The sequence below is a fragment of the Symphalangus syndactylus genome, chromosome 6 (assembly GCF_028878055.3).
Source record: "Symphalangus syndactylus isolate Jambi chromosome 6, NHGRI_mSymSyn1-v2.1_pri, whole genome shotgun sequence".
In the NCBI taxonomy this organism is placed as follows: Eukaryota; Metazoa; Chordata; class Mammalia; order Primates; family Hylobatidae; genus Symphalangus; species Symphalangus syndactylus.
Genome location: NC_072428.2, coordinates 76,672,789 through 76,688,668, shown reverse-complemented (window position 1 = coordinate 76,688,668; position 15,880 = coordinate 76,672,789). Strand labels below are relative to the sequence as shown.

The following is a 15,880-nucleotide window of genomic DNA, read 5'->3' as shown; positions in this document are numbered from 1 at the left end:
CTGGTTCGAGATTAAAATACCTGTGAGGCCACACTGCCGGGTTACTAAAGAGTGACTGACATTTTATGCATTTGAATTAAAAATTGTATCCTGCTCTTGGTCCCGGGTCTTGGAAGATGCCTGCAGCTTTTCCCAGTGTCTCTCTCTCTCTCTCTTAGTGTCTCCAACCTTTTCCCCAGGATAGCTCCAGGGCTTTGGAGAAACAAAGTGCTCTGCCTTGTCCTGGATTGCTCAGATTCCCAGTGCAAAAGCTAGTCACAGAGGTAAGCTTTCTGCCAATCTCACCAACTGAGGCTTAACTCACTTTTATCAGCCAGACACCATCACTGCGACAATTTGCCCACCTTTTTCCCAGGATCTGGGATGTCTTTCACAATTGCAGTGGTTTCCTGTTTGCCTTCTTGAATTAAAGCTCGCAGAGTAGATTTTTATGCACTATTTTGCTATTTCCAAGTGGCTGAGGCACACTAAAAGCCTCTAATCTGCCATCTTGGAAAAAAAAAAACCTGTATTTTTCACTACAGAAATTTTAGTCTTTATCTCTGGAATTTGATTTGTATATTTTTTGGTATCTTCCCTGTCATAGTTATAACTATGGTAATATCCTCGTCCTTTAACATCTGTGTCAGTCTTGAACTGGTTTTGTCTAAATTTTCTCCTGAATATTGTTTTCATTTTCTTGCTTTTCAGCTTGCAAAGTAATAATGAATACCAAACATTAAGGATTTTGTACTTTAGGGGACAGATTTTTAAAATTATTTCTAAAAAACAGTCAAAAGTTTCATTTTGGGACTTAAGTCAATTAGATAGAGTGTGATTCTTATATGTCTTGCTAACTTTTATAAGTCAAGAACAATGTAGCATTTAGTGTAGTGTTAAATTATCCTTTTTACTAAGGCAAGAACCTTCTGTGTTCTTTGCCTAATGCCTCATGAATTTCTTGATTCTCTTTGGACCAGGCACATGTCCCAGCACCTTTTTAAGCACTAGTCACTATTTCCTCTAATAATAGAGTCTGATGTGGTTCCTTCTCAGGCCTGATACAATTACTGTGCATGCATGAGCTTGTCAACACTCAGCTGAATATTTGAGGAGAATCTCTGTTGATCTCTAGAGTTCTCGCTCTTTGTAGCATTCCTTTCTCTGCCCTGGTAACGCTAGTCACCTTTCTTCTTCCTGAACTCTTAGTTTTGTCTCCACAACACAGGAATTCAAAGGGCTCCAACTGAATGTGTCTCCCTGTGCTGCTGCCTAGAAATTCACGGCACTGAGTTGGAGGAATTTTTAGGATTTATTTGTTTCTCATCTTTCAGAGATTACTTTTTTTTTGTTTTCAAGCAACCAGTGCCTTGTTAGCCATTGTATCATTTTTTGGTTGTTTCAAGTTGTAACATACATTCATCCTTATTGCTCAATCTTGCCCAGAAGTAGAAGTTCCAATGTATTTTTTAAATGGATGAAATCATTTGGAATCATACTAGTTGCAAGGTTGAAGGAAACAGTCTCAATTACATTGCCTAGAATAACAGATTGTAACATTTTTGTTATAATAGTTTAATAGTTTGAACATCTAGGGTGTCAAGTGTAACAAGAAATCTCTGTCGGTGCAACAACCTGTTTTGAAGTAACCACTTTGAAGAGTTGGGCCTTCTCAAAGCCTGAAGTGGTGAAAGTAGTCTCTGATTCAACAACCAGCTAAGAATGACTAGAAATTATCTATTCAATATAATAAAATATTGTGAATGTTTCATAAAATTATCACAGAAGAGAAGAAGCTGGTGAGTAAAGCAGAAGAGTTTTAAAATAGGAAAATGAAAGTTCCAACATTTTAAGTGAAATAGTAAAAGATATGTGACCTTGTTTTGTACCTTAGGCTGATTAAGTGTAATGATCATTACACAAATAATCATTCGTGGATTTTTATTTATATAATTTGGAACTTTTATTTATATATATAGTTTGAAATTTTTTATTTAAGTATGTAGTATAGTTTCTGCAATGCTCAAATATCTGGCCAGAGACCAGAACTTAATGGTCTCTGGTAAGACATTTAGGCATATTAGAAACTAAACTAATTACCCCAAAGTGTCAGAGATAGACATTATTAAGTTCTCACTGGAGTCTCTGGCTTTTTAAATACATTTTTATTTATTTTTTTGTTATCAGATATACTGAAAATTCAGTTAAGCCACACTTGGTGGGGCATAAAGTATGAGTTCATGAGTATCTGCAGTAGGACAAATGAAATAAGCATCTCACCAATGTAATTATCCTCTGTCTATTTAAAACCTATCACAATATTTGAAATATACTAAACACTAAATAAACATTTGCTGATTGAGTGAATTAGCAGAAGACATGTTAAAACATGGGCTATTGATGGGGTTTTTAACAATAAATCATATAAAAAGGTTACTTGGTGAGAGAAGCTCAAAATCACAAAAGACTCCAAAAGTTAGAGATGTGATTAAAAGACTAATGGGAATAATTTATTTGGAAAGAGAGAGAGGTGAGAGAGAGATAGTATTGGTTACGTCAATGTCCACTTGCTTTTCATTAACAGTTCTATTTCATAGGATAATGTACAAAAATATTACAAATTGTATATGAGAAGGTAAATTTACTTCTGCAAAGTGTTTTAGCAACATATATGTTACATAGAAATTATTTACAGCAAAGAATATGTGTGCAGAGGGAACATTTTGGGTAAAAGCATAGGCCGATTTCTTCATGGACCTGTCCAACCTCTAAACCTTCCTTCCTTTATGAATGTACTGAAATCCTACACATAGGACTTTGACTTCATAATTGATTCTGAGAGCAGTAATTCAAGTTATGTTATAAAGAACTGATCTCTCTGACCTCATCTTGAATATAGTTCTTAAAAGTATTTACTGAATTAATGGATGTTTAGGAAAGAGGCCTTAACCAGGAGGGAGACAGGAAAGGGAAGAAGGAGAAGAGAAGGAGGAAGGGAAGGAGGGAAAGAGAGAGATACTAAGACATCAGGACATGCTGAAAGCCTGTGGATGAGATGAAAATCATGAAACCATATCATGGTAGAAAGATAAAACAAAAGGGAGACTCTGGATCTGCACTGTCCATTACTGCAGCCAATAGGCAGGTGTGGCTAATGAGCATCTGACATTTGACTCCTCCCAGTTGAGATTTGCTATGAGTGTAATATATATAGTAAATCTGAGGACTCATTAAAAAAACCTTGTTAATGATTTCATATTGAATATACCATCACGAGCCACATTACAACATGTTGGTCAACAACTGATTGCATGTATGACAGTAATTTCATAAAATTATAATAAGGTAATTTTATTGTACCTTTTCTACATTTAGATGTTTAGATACACAAGTATTTATCATTGTGGTACAACTGCCTATAGTATTCAGTACAGTAACATGCTGTATAGATTTGTAGCAATAGGCTATACCATATACCCTAGGTGTAGGGTAGGCTACCCCATCTAGGTTTGTGTAAGTACACTCTCTGATGTTTGCACAATGATGAAATTACCTAACAATGCATTTCTCCGAACGTATCCCTGTCATTAAGTGATGCATGACATATATTGAAACTATGTTTGGACATATTGGGGTAAATTAAGTAACTATTGAAATGAATTTTACCAGTCTTTTCACTTTTATAGTGTAGCGACTAGAAAATGTAAAATAAATATGTGGTTTACATTTGTAACTCACATTATATTCACATTGGATAGTCCTTACATAAAGTGTTGTTTTTAATCTGCTTTAATTCAGAGACTTCTGGGTAATATATGAAATTTTTCTCAGTAAAAATACATAATTTCCCACACAGACAAAATTATGTAAATAACTCTATGGATTTCTTTGATATATCGGACCTGTCTGTGGGCCTAAGTTAAGAATTCCTATCATACAAGGGTTACATCATCACACCAGCCATGCTATTTCAGAGTACAGAGAAGAGAAAACATCTGTCCTGGAGTTTTCATAAGGCTTCCAGGCTAGGACACACAAGAACAGAGAAGTAAAAGATTTAAGTGTTCTGACATTTCCTACAATGATCTTGGCTTCTGTACCAGTTGTTTTTCTCCTACCAAGTACTTGCTCAGTGTAAAAAAAATTTATGTTTATAGTGTCTGCCTAACTTCAAATCAGACTTCTGAGGGTAGAGACTTCCTTTGTCTTCTTCATGTTTCAAAATCAGCCTACATGCATATTTTTTTCATACTAAATATTGTAGTTCTAGCCACAGAATTGAGTGATTTTTCATATCCTACTTAGTTTCAAGATCATGTAGTCTGGGCATTTGGGAATTACATTTCATAGCCATAAAATCACAACTGTGAAATATCAATTGTTAAAGCATGAACAAACCTCAGAGAAACTTGATTGATAATGGTTGCCAAAGTGAGATTATCAGCAGTAAATGATCCAATGTTAATTTGATTGTGATTAGATGCAATGCCTTCCATGTCACAGTGTCACCTCTAAACAAGTCTTTCCATAATGAAGTAGAAATCAACCTAAGAACTAATCATGTGAAGAAATATGCTACTAGAATAATTTTGTGATTGGGTGCCAACTTCTTAAACTAAAATCCAAGAAGTACTATGAGATTTGATAGCCACTGTGTCCTAGAATGAAGACATGTAGAAGTTCTTGTTTGTTCCTGTTTAGACATTTATTCATTTTCTTATATGACTTACAATGTTTCAGATTGCAGTTAGTCAAATTATTAATGCCAGTATATAATGTTGTAATGTTGTCTTTACAGAAAGTTCCTTATTATCTGCAAAATGTGTAGTATGCCATCCTTTTTCAAGCTTAATTCTATCATTTAAAAAAATAGTAAATAGTTACCCAGTGCCCAATACTATAATAAGCGCCATGACAAAGACAAAAAGAAGTAGAACAAATGTTCTTGGTTTCTCCATACTTGCATTTCCCTTGGGGAAATAAAATATTTTGATTGAGATATATCAATGACGTATATAATTAAGTGAGACAATGGAGAAATTTAACCAAAAAAAAAAAAGATTTAAATGGGATGGCAAATATTAGAAATGCTACAAAAAGTCAAAAGGAAAAAAAAAGCTGTTGTGGAAACTGTACATTAAATCTGTTCCTAAAAGCTATGCAGCTTTAGATACCCCAGTTGAGCAGAGAAAGCAGAAGAAAGCACAAAGTCTGTGTTTGCTATTATATTTCATGAAATAGCACATATAAATATGACAATACTTGTAAACTCATTAGGGTAAGTAAAGAAACTGTCAGTGGGACAGAGACAACCAACCAAGAATTCTAATTTTCCCAGGGCCTGCCTTGGTGCACTCCCACCTGAGGGTTTCAATATCTTGCACACTTAAAAGGTATTTATGACATATTTGTTGGAAATTGCTCATTTACAGAACAAGATCTTTCTAAGACATTACTCCTAAAAAGATTAATAGGTAATTTTTTGTGGGGGCAGGGTGTTTTGTCTTTTTTTTTTTTTCCTTAACTTTTTTAACTATAGGATTCCATTATCTGGCCCAGGGTAGCAATCTAGAGTCCGACTGGTAGCTATGAAGTGTCCTTACGTAAGAACTCTGACAAAAAAAAAAAAAAAAAAAAAAAAAAAATTCTTAAGCAAATTGCATCTGGCTAACTAAATCTTAAACCCTCTTAAGAAGGTTGAAGTGTGATTTCCAGAGAATATATGAAATAGAGTTAAAAATAAAAATGGAGGGTTTTAAAGATAAAAGCAGTACAAGTTATAAGGGATCAAAAAACATGGGTAAATATGAGCCATGAGAGAAAAAGGGAAAAAAATGGCAAAAGCTGAGCAGAAAACACAAATAAGTAGAAAAGAATCACTAAACGGCAGGCTAAGTCAAGGAGGTAACATTTTCTTGAGAAGGAAATAAGCTGTGCTGTTGAATGACTAGAACTGCTCTCAGACCACAAGAGCTACTGTTGACTCATTAAAGACCATGTGTTCCCGTTCTCCACGGGGTCTGACTGCGGCTTATCAGAGTGCTCATTCTGTGCCTTGTAAGCCATTGCGTTGGTTAATGGGTGTTACTAAACGGGCTGAGGCTTGAAATATGCTTGTACATTGGGACATCTCTGCTGCTTGGAGCCATGAGGTTGTTGCATGGGAAAAAAACAAGATATATCTACTAGAGGATGATGCCACATGGAGCAGAGACCATCCTCCCTGACTGAAGTCTTTCTAGGAACAGCCATTCTGTCTACTGCTAAGCACTATACAGGGGACTATATTTGTCTATGCAGCCCTAGATGAGCTGACTCAGACCAAAAGAAACATTCAACTAACCCAAAGAACTGTGAGAAATAACAAAGATGTGTGTTTTTTTTTTTTAATCTAGGCTTCTGCAAAGTGCCATATAACAATATTTTTGACGTTGTGAATCATATGATCTCTGTCTCAAGCATTCATCTTTGTAATTGTAGCAAGAAAACAGCCATAGACAATGGATTAACGTATGGATATGACTGTATGCCAATAAAACTTTATTTAAACATGGTTTATAGTTCCAGTAAAAATACTGTTGCCATAGTTTACGGACCTTTGTTTCAAACTAGTAAGTTATGACATCTTTTGTTACACAACAAAAGTTAAAAGATACAGTATTTTTATTGTGGCTTCCTCTCTCACCTTTGCAAATTAGTTAACTACTCCTACTTGCCCTTTAAAATTCAGAAAACCAAAAGTCATAGGTTTTGGAATCAGACCAATCTGAATTTGAAGCTCGGTTAGAATTCAATGTTGAGACTTGGCAAAGTTAAGCTGTCTAAGCTTTGTTTTTTTTCAGCTATAAAATATGCCTTGCACAAAATACTTTAAGATAATCATAACATTTTTATTTTTAGACAATTATAATACAGTTAAATATTATGTCATTATAAACTTACTACCTTTACTCTTGGTCTAGACTACATACTCTATAGTAACATAGTATCCCATGCATATTCCTACAATATCACTTGCCTTACTATATATAAATTGCTAAGCTTTTCTCATCATTTTTTGAGACAAATGAATTAATTCATCACTAAGAAGAATGTTTCTTTCCTCCTCTGATGATTTCTTCCAAGAGGATACTCAGTTCTGCCTAACTCCTGGTCTCCCTTTGCCCGATTACTCAACTCAAGATACCGAGCTCAGTTCCCACCTTCTTCCTTTTGGAGAAGTGAATACCCTCTGAGAGCACACACCCTCTTTTGCTTCTCTAGGTAACAGCATCACCTGTGGAGTAACCCAGTCCAAAGTTCCATAATCATATTAGTACATTGGTCTTATTCTAGGGTTCAAAATTAGGTATTAGAAGGACCCATTTGCTTCTCACATCAACCTTGGTTCTCTGTAATTTAAAAAGGTTTAATTTAGACTCTCATCTTCCTATTTCTTGGTCATATTTCTCAATTGGTTTATATCTCAGACAAGGAACAGAGATAAATCATTATTGGATCTCTGCAAAATTCCAACATACATGTCATATGCTTAGAACAGTTACTAAAAAACAATGTGCAATCCTTGTAGGAGAAAAGTATAGTACTTCTTTCTAATGCCAGCTAAGTAGAGAGGCTCCAAGAAATCAGATCATAAATATGGAGATTGTTTGCAAGAAGGAAGATGGGCATTTTACCCCCAGCTGGCTACTTGCTGAGCTGCTATTTGTTTGCATCAATCTGAATAAGCATGAGTGAGTTCTTGAGAGAATCTCACATATATCCCCAAGATCTTTTGAATGTAAGTTAAGTTATAGAGCAGCGCTGGAGGCTTGCTGGAGGAGAACTCATTGGCACTCGATGGACAAGCTGCACCTCAGGTGCGTGAGTTTCCCTGTGGGCTAAGTGGGACTGTAGTTTGTCCTCTTGCCATGGGTTTCCCAACAGAAAGAGGCCATAGGACACTGCTTATGGGAAAGGAATTAACAAGGAGCATGAAGGTATCTGGAGAGTTGTTCATGAAGCTTGTTAGAAAGCAAGGTCATGAAGCTTGTAAGGCACAAGGTCCCTGCAGGAAGATTTCCAAATAAATCACCAAAGGTAAATTTTGATGCTTGAACAGCTGAGGAAGCAGGCCTTCTTTTTTTGTTTTGTTTTGTTTTCTTTATCTCTTTTCCTCCCCTTCACAACTCCATATTTTACTTAAGTTATAAAGCAAACACCTAAGAAGAACACAAATAATAAAAGAACAAAACAAATGACTCTCTTTCTCCTGAACTTCAACCAGGCATTAGGTAGAGAGAAGAAAAAAAAATAAGTTTAAAATCTTGGCTTAAACTAAAATAGACTTTATAATACCCAATGTAGATATTGTTATTTCAAATGAAAGAAACCAGCGTTGAACATACAAAAAATTAACCTGTTTCTTGATTTAACCCTACTGAATATAGCCCATTAAAGATCAATACATAGGTGCATACAAACATTAATTATTTGATTTGTCTCTTTAAATAAGATTAGGTTGTTGAAATTATAGTGGAGCAATAAACACACTACCAACCCCCTTACTAGCAGAAAGAAAAATTGGAGCTGATTATGACAGGTCAGTAAAATGAGTTTATTCAGTCTTATGTAAATCATAAAAAATAATTTTAATTACTGTTCTACAAACACCAAGGTAATTTGATCTTGCAACAAAACTAAAACTGGAGCTAAATTAGCAAGCCAGCTGCAAATTCAAAAGTTTATATGTTTAAAAAAATACAGAGTGTATAACCTCAGAATACAGATAAGAGATAAAAAATTTAGTATAGCCTCTTTTAGTCCATAGAAATAATAGCTAGGTCCCTCACTTCAACATGCTATATTCTTTCAAAAACATGATAAAGGTTCTCTAGTTAAATAGTTGTTTCTAATCTGCACTTTTATCCTTAAAAGATTTTGTAGCCAATTTTGTTTTCTTCTTCGTTTGTTGTATACTTTCTATAGCATTGCTGGGCTAAACTTTTTATCACGCTATTTTATCACTGCATTCCCATTCAATACAAAACCACATGACTTCTGAAAAGGTCTACAATAATTTAAGCATCCCTCAGCACACCATTTCTCTGACTACATGCATTTTTTATACCCAAACTCTTATTGTAATGCTTATGATCAATAAAGATGCTTGCTCAGAAGTAGAATAAATTTCTGAATTATTAATATTTAATGTCTCAAGCCTCAAATCATTGACCAATCTTACCTAAATAAAACTCTTTTGTGCTCTCAGTGTTAGCTTATGAAAACTAGGAGTAGAAAATCAACAAAATCATTCCTATTTGTAGCAGTTTTAGAAAAATCACTTCTACATATTTATGGATAAAACCAAGTTTTATCCAATTTATTACTGCTGAAAGATGATGTGGAGAAAACTTATGTAAGGTTTAGATAATGTTCAAGGAATTTGGATGAGAATTTTCTGCCTACAGAATCAATTTTCATTCTCAAATGTGCAAGGATTTAGCTAATTTAAGCAAAATAATAATAATAATAATAATATTTGATAAATGGATATAAGGAAGTGGAAATGCCAGAAAACAAAGCCCAGAAGTCAGAAGCGGCTTTAAAAAAATGGCTAGGTGAGGTGGCTGATGCCTGTAATCCTAGCACTTTGGGAGGCCAAGGGGGGCCCACTACTAAAAATACAAAATTTAGCTGGGCATGGTGACACATGTTTGTAATTCCAGCTACTCGGGAGGCTGAGGCAGGAGAATCATTTGAACCTGGGAGGCAGAGATTGCAGTGAGAAGAGATCACACCACTGCACTCTAGCCTGGGTGACAACAGCGAAACTCTGGGAAGAAAGAAAGAGAGAGAAAGAAAGACAAAGAAAGAGAAAGATAGAGAGAGAGAGATGAAAGAAAGAAGAAAGAAAGAAAAAGAAAGAAAGCAAGCAAGCAAGCAAGCAACAAAGAAAGAAAGAAAGAAAGAAAGAAAGAAAGAAAGAAAGAAAGAAGAAAGAAAGAAAGAGAAAGAGAAAAGAAAAGAAAAGAAAAGAAAAGAAAGAAAAAGAAAGAAAGAAAGAGGGAGGGAGGGAGGGAGGGAATGAAGGAAGGAAGGAAGGAAAAGAAAGAAAGAAAGAAGAAAGAAAGAAGAAAGAAAGAAAGAAAGAAAAAGAAGAAAGAAAGAAAGAAAGAAAGAAAGAAAGAAAGAAAGAAAGAAAGAGAAAGAAAGAAAGAAAGGAAGAAAAAGAAAAGACACCATAAAAACAAAGAAAGAAAAAAAAGGAAAACAGGCAAGCTCAGCATCAGAAGCACAATCAAGTCAAGCAAACGAATAGACCAGAGGCATGTTATTGCTGGACATTGGTTATTGCAAGCCAACACTAATGCTTACCCTGGACACTGCCTGTCACTCCAGTTCCAGCACAGCTCCAGGATCCTGATGTCACTGCCAGCACCACTCAGTGCACCATGCAAACTGCAACTTTCCATGGTGATGAGACAAATGCAAACCTAAACTGTAGTTTAGTCTTTAAATCACCCACTGAAGTGCAAAAACATATGGGTGAAACCTCTGATTGGCTGAATGTCAGACATCTTTTTACAACCTAACTTCCAAAGTTCTGCAAAAGCAAGTATCTCACCCATAGAAGGCAAAATTTCAAACACATAAAGAAATTTCAGTACCCAGGAAGTAAAAATTTAAAAAAAGAGAAATTCTTTTCAATTACTATTAAACTATCTGACCTGTATGACTGGGGAGACAGAGAGGAAGGGAAAGAGACAGATAGATAATTACATAGCGGTTAAGTGTCTGAGCTTTAGGGCGATATTACTAGGTTTAATTACCAGTTCCTCGTGCCAATGGCTTTGTAGCTTTAGCAAGTTTTATAATTCTAGTCAAGATTTGTAATATTTCTGTGTTTCAGTTTTCTCATCTTAAAAATGGGCTTCATAGAGATTTCTGCTTCCTATGATTATTGTGGGGATTAAATGGCATGATCCATATAAAGTATTTATTACACTATAAGTCAGTCTTCAGTGTTAGGTGTTATTAATATTGTAATTTCCTATTTTTTACTGAACAATTTTTTATCACTGAACATGCAAATAGTAGATATAACATTATGTTATAGGTATAAAATAGAGTTTTTTACTTTGAGGAGTATGTCTTAAGCTCTTTCAAATATTTGCTGTTCTCTTTTTCTGTCTGGATTCACATCCACTCTTCTTGCTCTTTCAAACTTCTGTCTCTCCCTTAGGAGTCTATTCAATTCCAGGTCCCTAGTTCATAAATGCCTGTGAAATTACCACAAAACATAGATATTTTTGGTATTCTAGTGTAATGAATGTAAATACTACAATATTTTAACAATTAATAACAATTATTGGTTTATTTACGTCTTTCCTCCTATTTATAAACTCTGAGGTGGCATTACCCAATTAGAGAAGGTATTGGATTTAGACAAACGGTGGTTCAAATCGTCTTGTAATTACTTGTGTGAACTTCAAAAAGTTAATTAACCTCTTGAACCTCAATTTCCTATTCTATATATTGAGAACAATAACACCTATTTTACAGAGTTGCTGTAAAGATTAAATGAGATTGTGTGTGTGTGTGTGTGTGTCTATGCATGTTTGTATGTATGTGTGGGTAATTATCAAAGTATGGTAGTTATTGCTCAATTGATGCCTATGGTTATTTTTATTACACCATTATATTATTTATTTTGCAGAGTACCTGAAATAAAATAGACACCTAATAACTAGTTATAAAAATAAAATAATTCTTATACTAGAAATGAAAATTTATTTTAAAAATTAAAATGAAAGAAAACGAGTGTATAATAGTCAATGTATAGAATATGCCTATAAAGTAGTTCTTTTTTTATAAATGTATATGCATATCTATCAGGTTTCAGTTCCAAATAATGGAACATATTGAAGCTGATTTAAGAATTACATTTAAAATGGATGCCCCACACTATATCTCTCATCTTGTTTTCTTCAGTTTCAAATTAAAGTCCTCCACAACTGCATCTGACTGGTAGAATCTAAATTTATTTAATCACTTCTTCACTAATTGATCTGTCAAATAACTTATTGTGTGCCAGTCATATGTTTGATGTTGTGGATAAAGACTTCATGGAGTCTACATTCCTGGTCGAAGAATACACACATTAAAAGTGCATAAATAGGTTATGTACCATATTAGAACTTTAATATGATAAATTCTTTGGGAAAAAAATAAGCAAGAAATGATCACAGTGAGTGCCAGATGATGAAGATTGTAATTTTGAAAGTATAGAGTAAAATTTATTGAAAGGGGGACATTTGAGCAAAGAATTAAGGTGAGAAGTAAGCCACGAAAAATTTGTAGGAAAAGGATTTTAGGCCCAAAAAATAGACAATGTAAAGTCCTGGAAGAAAATAATGTGTTTAATATTGAAGGAAAAATGCGGAGCTTCACATGGCTGGAGTGAGTGAGTCAGGAGTTCTGGGTAGTACGAGAGGAGAAGAGAGAGATAGTGGAGGTCAGACAGTACAGAGCCTATAGGCTTTAATGGGGACTTTAATTTTTACTCTGAACAAGATGAATATACATGGAATAGTTAGGCCCTCAGACTGATACAATGGAACTTGTGTTTGAACAGGATCCCTTTGTCTAATGCATTCAGAATAGACTGAAGGGGAAGAGCAAGAGCGGATGAAGGAGGGCAGTTAGGAGGCTATAGCAATAACCCTTCTCGATGATAATGGTGCTGTGCTACCAGGGGAGGTGATGAGCAGTAAATGCAGTCCTCAATACATTTCGAACATAAAGTACAAAGGATTTTCTGATGAAAAACAAGTGAGGCATACAGGAAGATTCCAAACTTTTTGAATGAGCAAATAAAAGGAAGGACTTTCTACTAATTGACAGGATAAAAAGTGAAGATAAATCTCAAGTCGTGAAGGGGAGGAAAGGTGTCTGTTATTGTTTGTTTTTTGGTGAGTCATACTAAATATGAGATGTCTACTAGAAATACAGGTGGAGATGTCAACTGGCGAGCTGATCAAAGTGAGACTTGCGATTAGGGTGTTCCACATGGCGAATGCACATTCGGGAGTTTTCAGGGAACACATCATTTTGGAAGTCATAGGACTGGTAAAGTCACAAAGGACATGAGTGTAGATTGCTAAAAACGGTCATAGCGCAGGCCTGGAGCACCATGTTAAGAGATCAGGGGTAAGAAGAAGGACCAACCAAAGAGATTTAGGAAAGGCCAGTCGGCTATGAACAAACACAAGAGGCTATGAGGTCCTAGATGCAGCATATTGGTTTCCTAGGGCTTCCCTAAGAAAGTACCACAAACTGGGTGCCCTAAAACAACAAAAGTTTATTTTCTCACAGTTCTGGAGGCAAGAAGTCTAAGATCAAGTTGTCCGCAGAGCTGTGCTTGCTCTAAAGGCTCTGAGACCAACAACGATAAACTGGATTAAGAAAATATGGCACATATACACCATGGAATACTATGCAGCCATAAAAAAGGATGAGTTCATGTCCTTTGTAGGGACATGGATGAAACTGGAAAGCATCATTCTCAGCAAACTATCACAAGGACAAAAAACCAAACACTGCATGTTCTCACTCACAGGTGGGAATTAAACAATGAGAACACATGGACACAGGAAGGGGAACATCACACTCCGGGGACTGTTGTGGGGTAGGAGGAGGGGGAAGGGACAGCATTAGGAGATACACCTAATGCTAAATGACAAGTTAATGGGTGCAGCACACCAACATGGCACATGTATACATATGTAACAAACCTGCACATTGTGTACATGTACCTTAAAACTTAAAGTATAATAATAATAAAATTTTTTTTAAAAGGCTCTGAGAGAGGATTCCTTCATGTCTTTTCCTAGTTCTGGTAATTGCCAGGAATTCTTGGATTTCTTAGGCTTCATCACTCCTATTTCTGCCTATGTATTTACACGGCCATCTTGTCTCTGTGTGTGACTCCGTGCACGTTTTCTCTTCTTATGAAGACACCAGTTATTGGTTAGGGACCGTACTAACCCAGGATGATCTAATTTTAGATAATGACACCTACAAATATCCTATTTGCAAACAAGGTCACATGCTGAAATTCCAGGTGGATGTAAGTTTTCAGAGGGCACTATTCAACCCAATACATCAAGTAAAAAATATCTAAGGAGGTTTCCAGATGATGTTGGTAGTTCAAAATTGATAAATGGTGATATTTGATCACTATAAATAGATACATGGCGGTCACTGAACCCTGCAACATGGACAGTTTCATGTGGTGGTGGGCAGCAGCAGGTAAGCCTGACTGGGTTCACTTAAATGAGAATAGAGACAACTAGAGACTCAGTATACGCAACTCTATTGAGCATTAAAATGAGAAATAAAAGACAGTAGAAAAGTGGAGGCAGAACAGGATAAAGAAATGAGAAAAAAAAACTACATGCTTGCATGCTAATGGGACAAATACAGGAGAAAGAACAATATTGACACAATAGCATGTTTCCACTTAATATAATTAAAACATATTCACATAAATACAAAGCATGCTCACTCTATTTTGACATTTTAATCTGCCTCTGCTTGAGCCTGACAGAATCTACTCCATTTATGGATCTGGAGGCAATGAGGGCTGATGGGAGTGAGGCTTGGGGAGGATGGATATCCCCTTTCAAGCTAGCCTTTTGAAGTCATCCTTAACTTCTTCAATGTAGGTAAACTAGATCCAAATGTTATAGTGACCCACAGGTCTATCCCAGGAAATGGTCAGTTTTTATGAATGATAGAGTAAGTCTCTCATCTCTTGTAGCTGTAGACTAACAGAGTCAACAACCAGATTAAGAGTTTGATTCTGAAGGAGTCCTTGAATTACTAGTTTAAATTTCCCCACTCTCCCAGTGCTTAGATGAAAGAAAATGTATTAATTAAGAAATAGTAAAATTCCCAAATTCCTTGGGCTGAAATCATGAGTATGTCCTCTGATAATAATATAATTATGCTGCAAATCAACAACAAAAATACAAGTAGGAAATCTTCAGGTATTCAGACATTAATAAGTACATTTCTAAATAATCACTGGACCAAAAAAGGAAGTATAATAAAATTGAGATAATATTTTGACTAAACAACAATGGAAATGTATAACAAAACTTGCGGGATGCAACTCTATCAGTACTTAAAGGAAAACTTAATAATGTAAAGGCTTGTGTTACGAAAGAAGAAGGGAAATTAACTAATTTTTTTTAAAGCACACACATAATAGATTAACAAAGAAAGAATCAACAAAGCTTGAATTTCTGAAAGGGAAATCTCTACAACTGAGCTGACTTTTCTGTATACAGGATAGGGATCGCAGGCCAGAAGACTTTTTATTAAAGAGAAATAGTATGTGCTTGCCTCTGTGTGTGTGTGGGTGTGTGTGTGTGTGTGTGTGTGCCTAATCTATGAGATTCTGAAGATGTTTGTTAATGGAGAATAGTCTAGTCAATCCTGATTAATCCAGAGAATTGGAAAAAAGAATACCTACCAACATTTTTATTTTTAAGAAATAATATCTCATTCTGTCACCCAAGCTAAGGTGTAGTGCCACCATTATAGATCATTGCAGCCTCTAACTTCTGGGCTCAAGCAATCCTCTTAACTCAGCCTCCCAAGTAGCTGGGACTACAGATGTGCGCCACTATGCCCAGCTAATTTTTATTTTATTTTTAAAAATAGGAACAGGGTTTGACTATGTTGCCGAGGCTGGTCTCGAACTCCTGGCCTCAAGAAATTCTCCCATCTTGTCCTCCCAAAGTGCCAGGATTACATGCATGAGCCACCATACCTGGCTACCAACTATTTTTGATGACTAGTATAGCCTTGGTCTTAAAATTCTACAAAGACACTACAAGAATACACAGAAACA

General features: G+C 35.5%; 1 long non-coding RNA gene across 1 annotated transcript in view; it reads right to left on the bottom strand.

The window, feature by feature from the left end:
• Positions 1-11,240, bottom strand: part of LOC134737022 (uncharacterized) — a 395,911-nt gene extending 384,671 nt beyond the window's left edge. The window contains exon 1 of the long non-coding RNA XR_010121543.1: positions 11,099-11,240. This is a non-coding gene — a long non-coding RNA (uncharacterized lncRNA). The remainder of the gene's footprint in view (positions 1-11,098) is intronic.
• Positions 11,241-15,880: the final 4,640 nt, after the last annotated feature.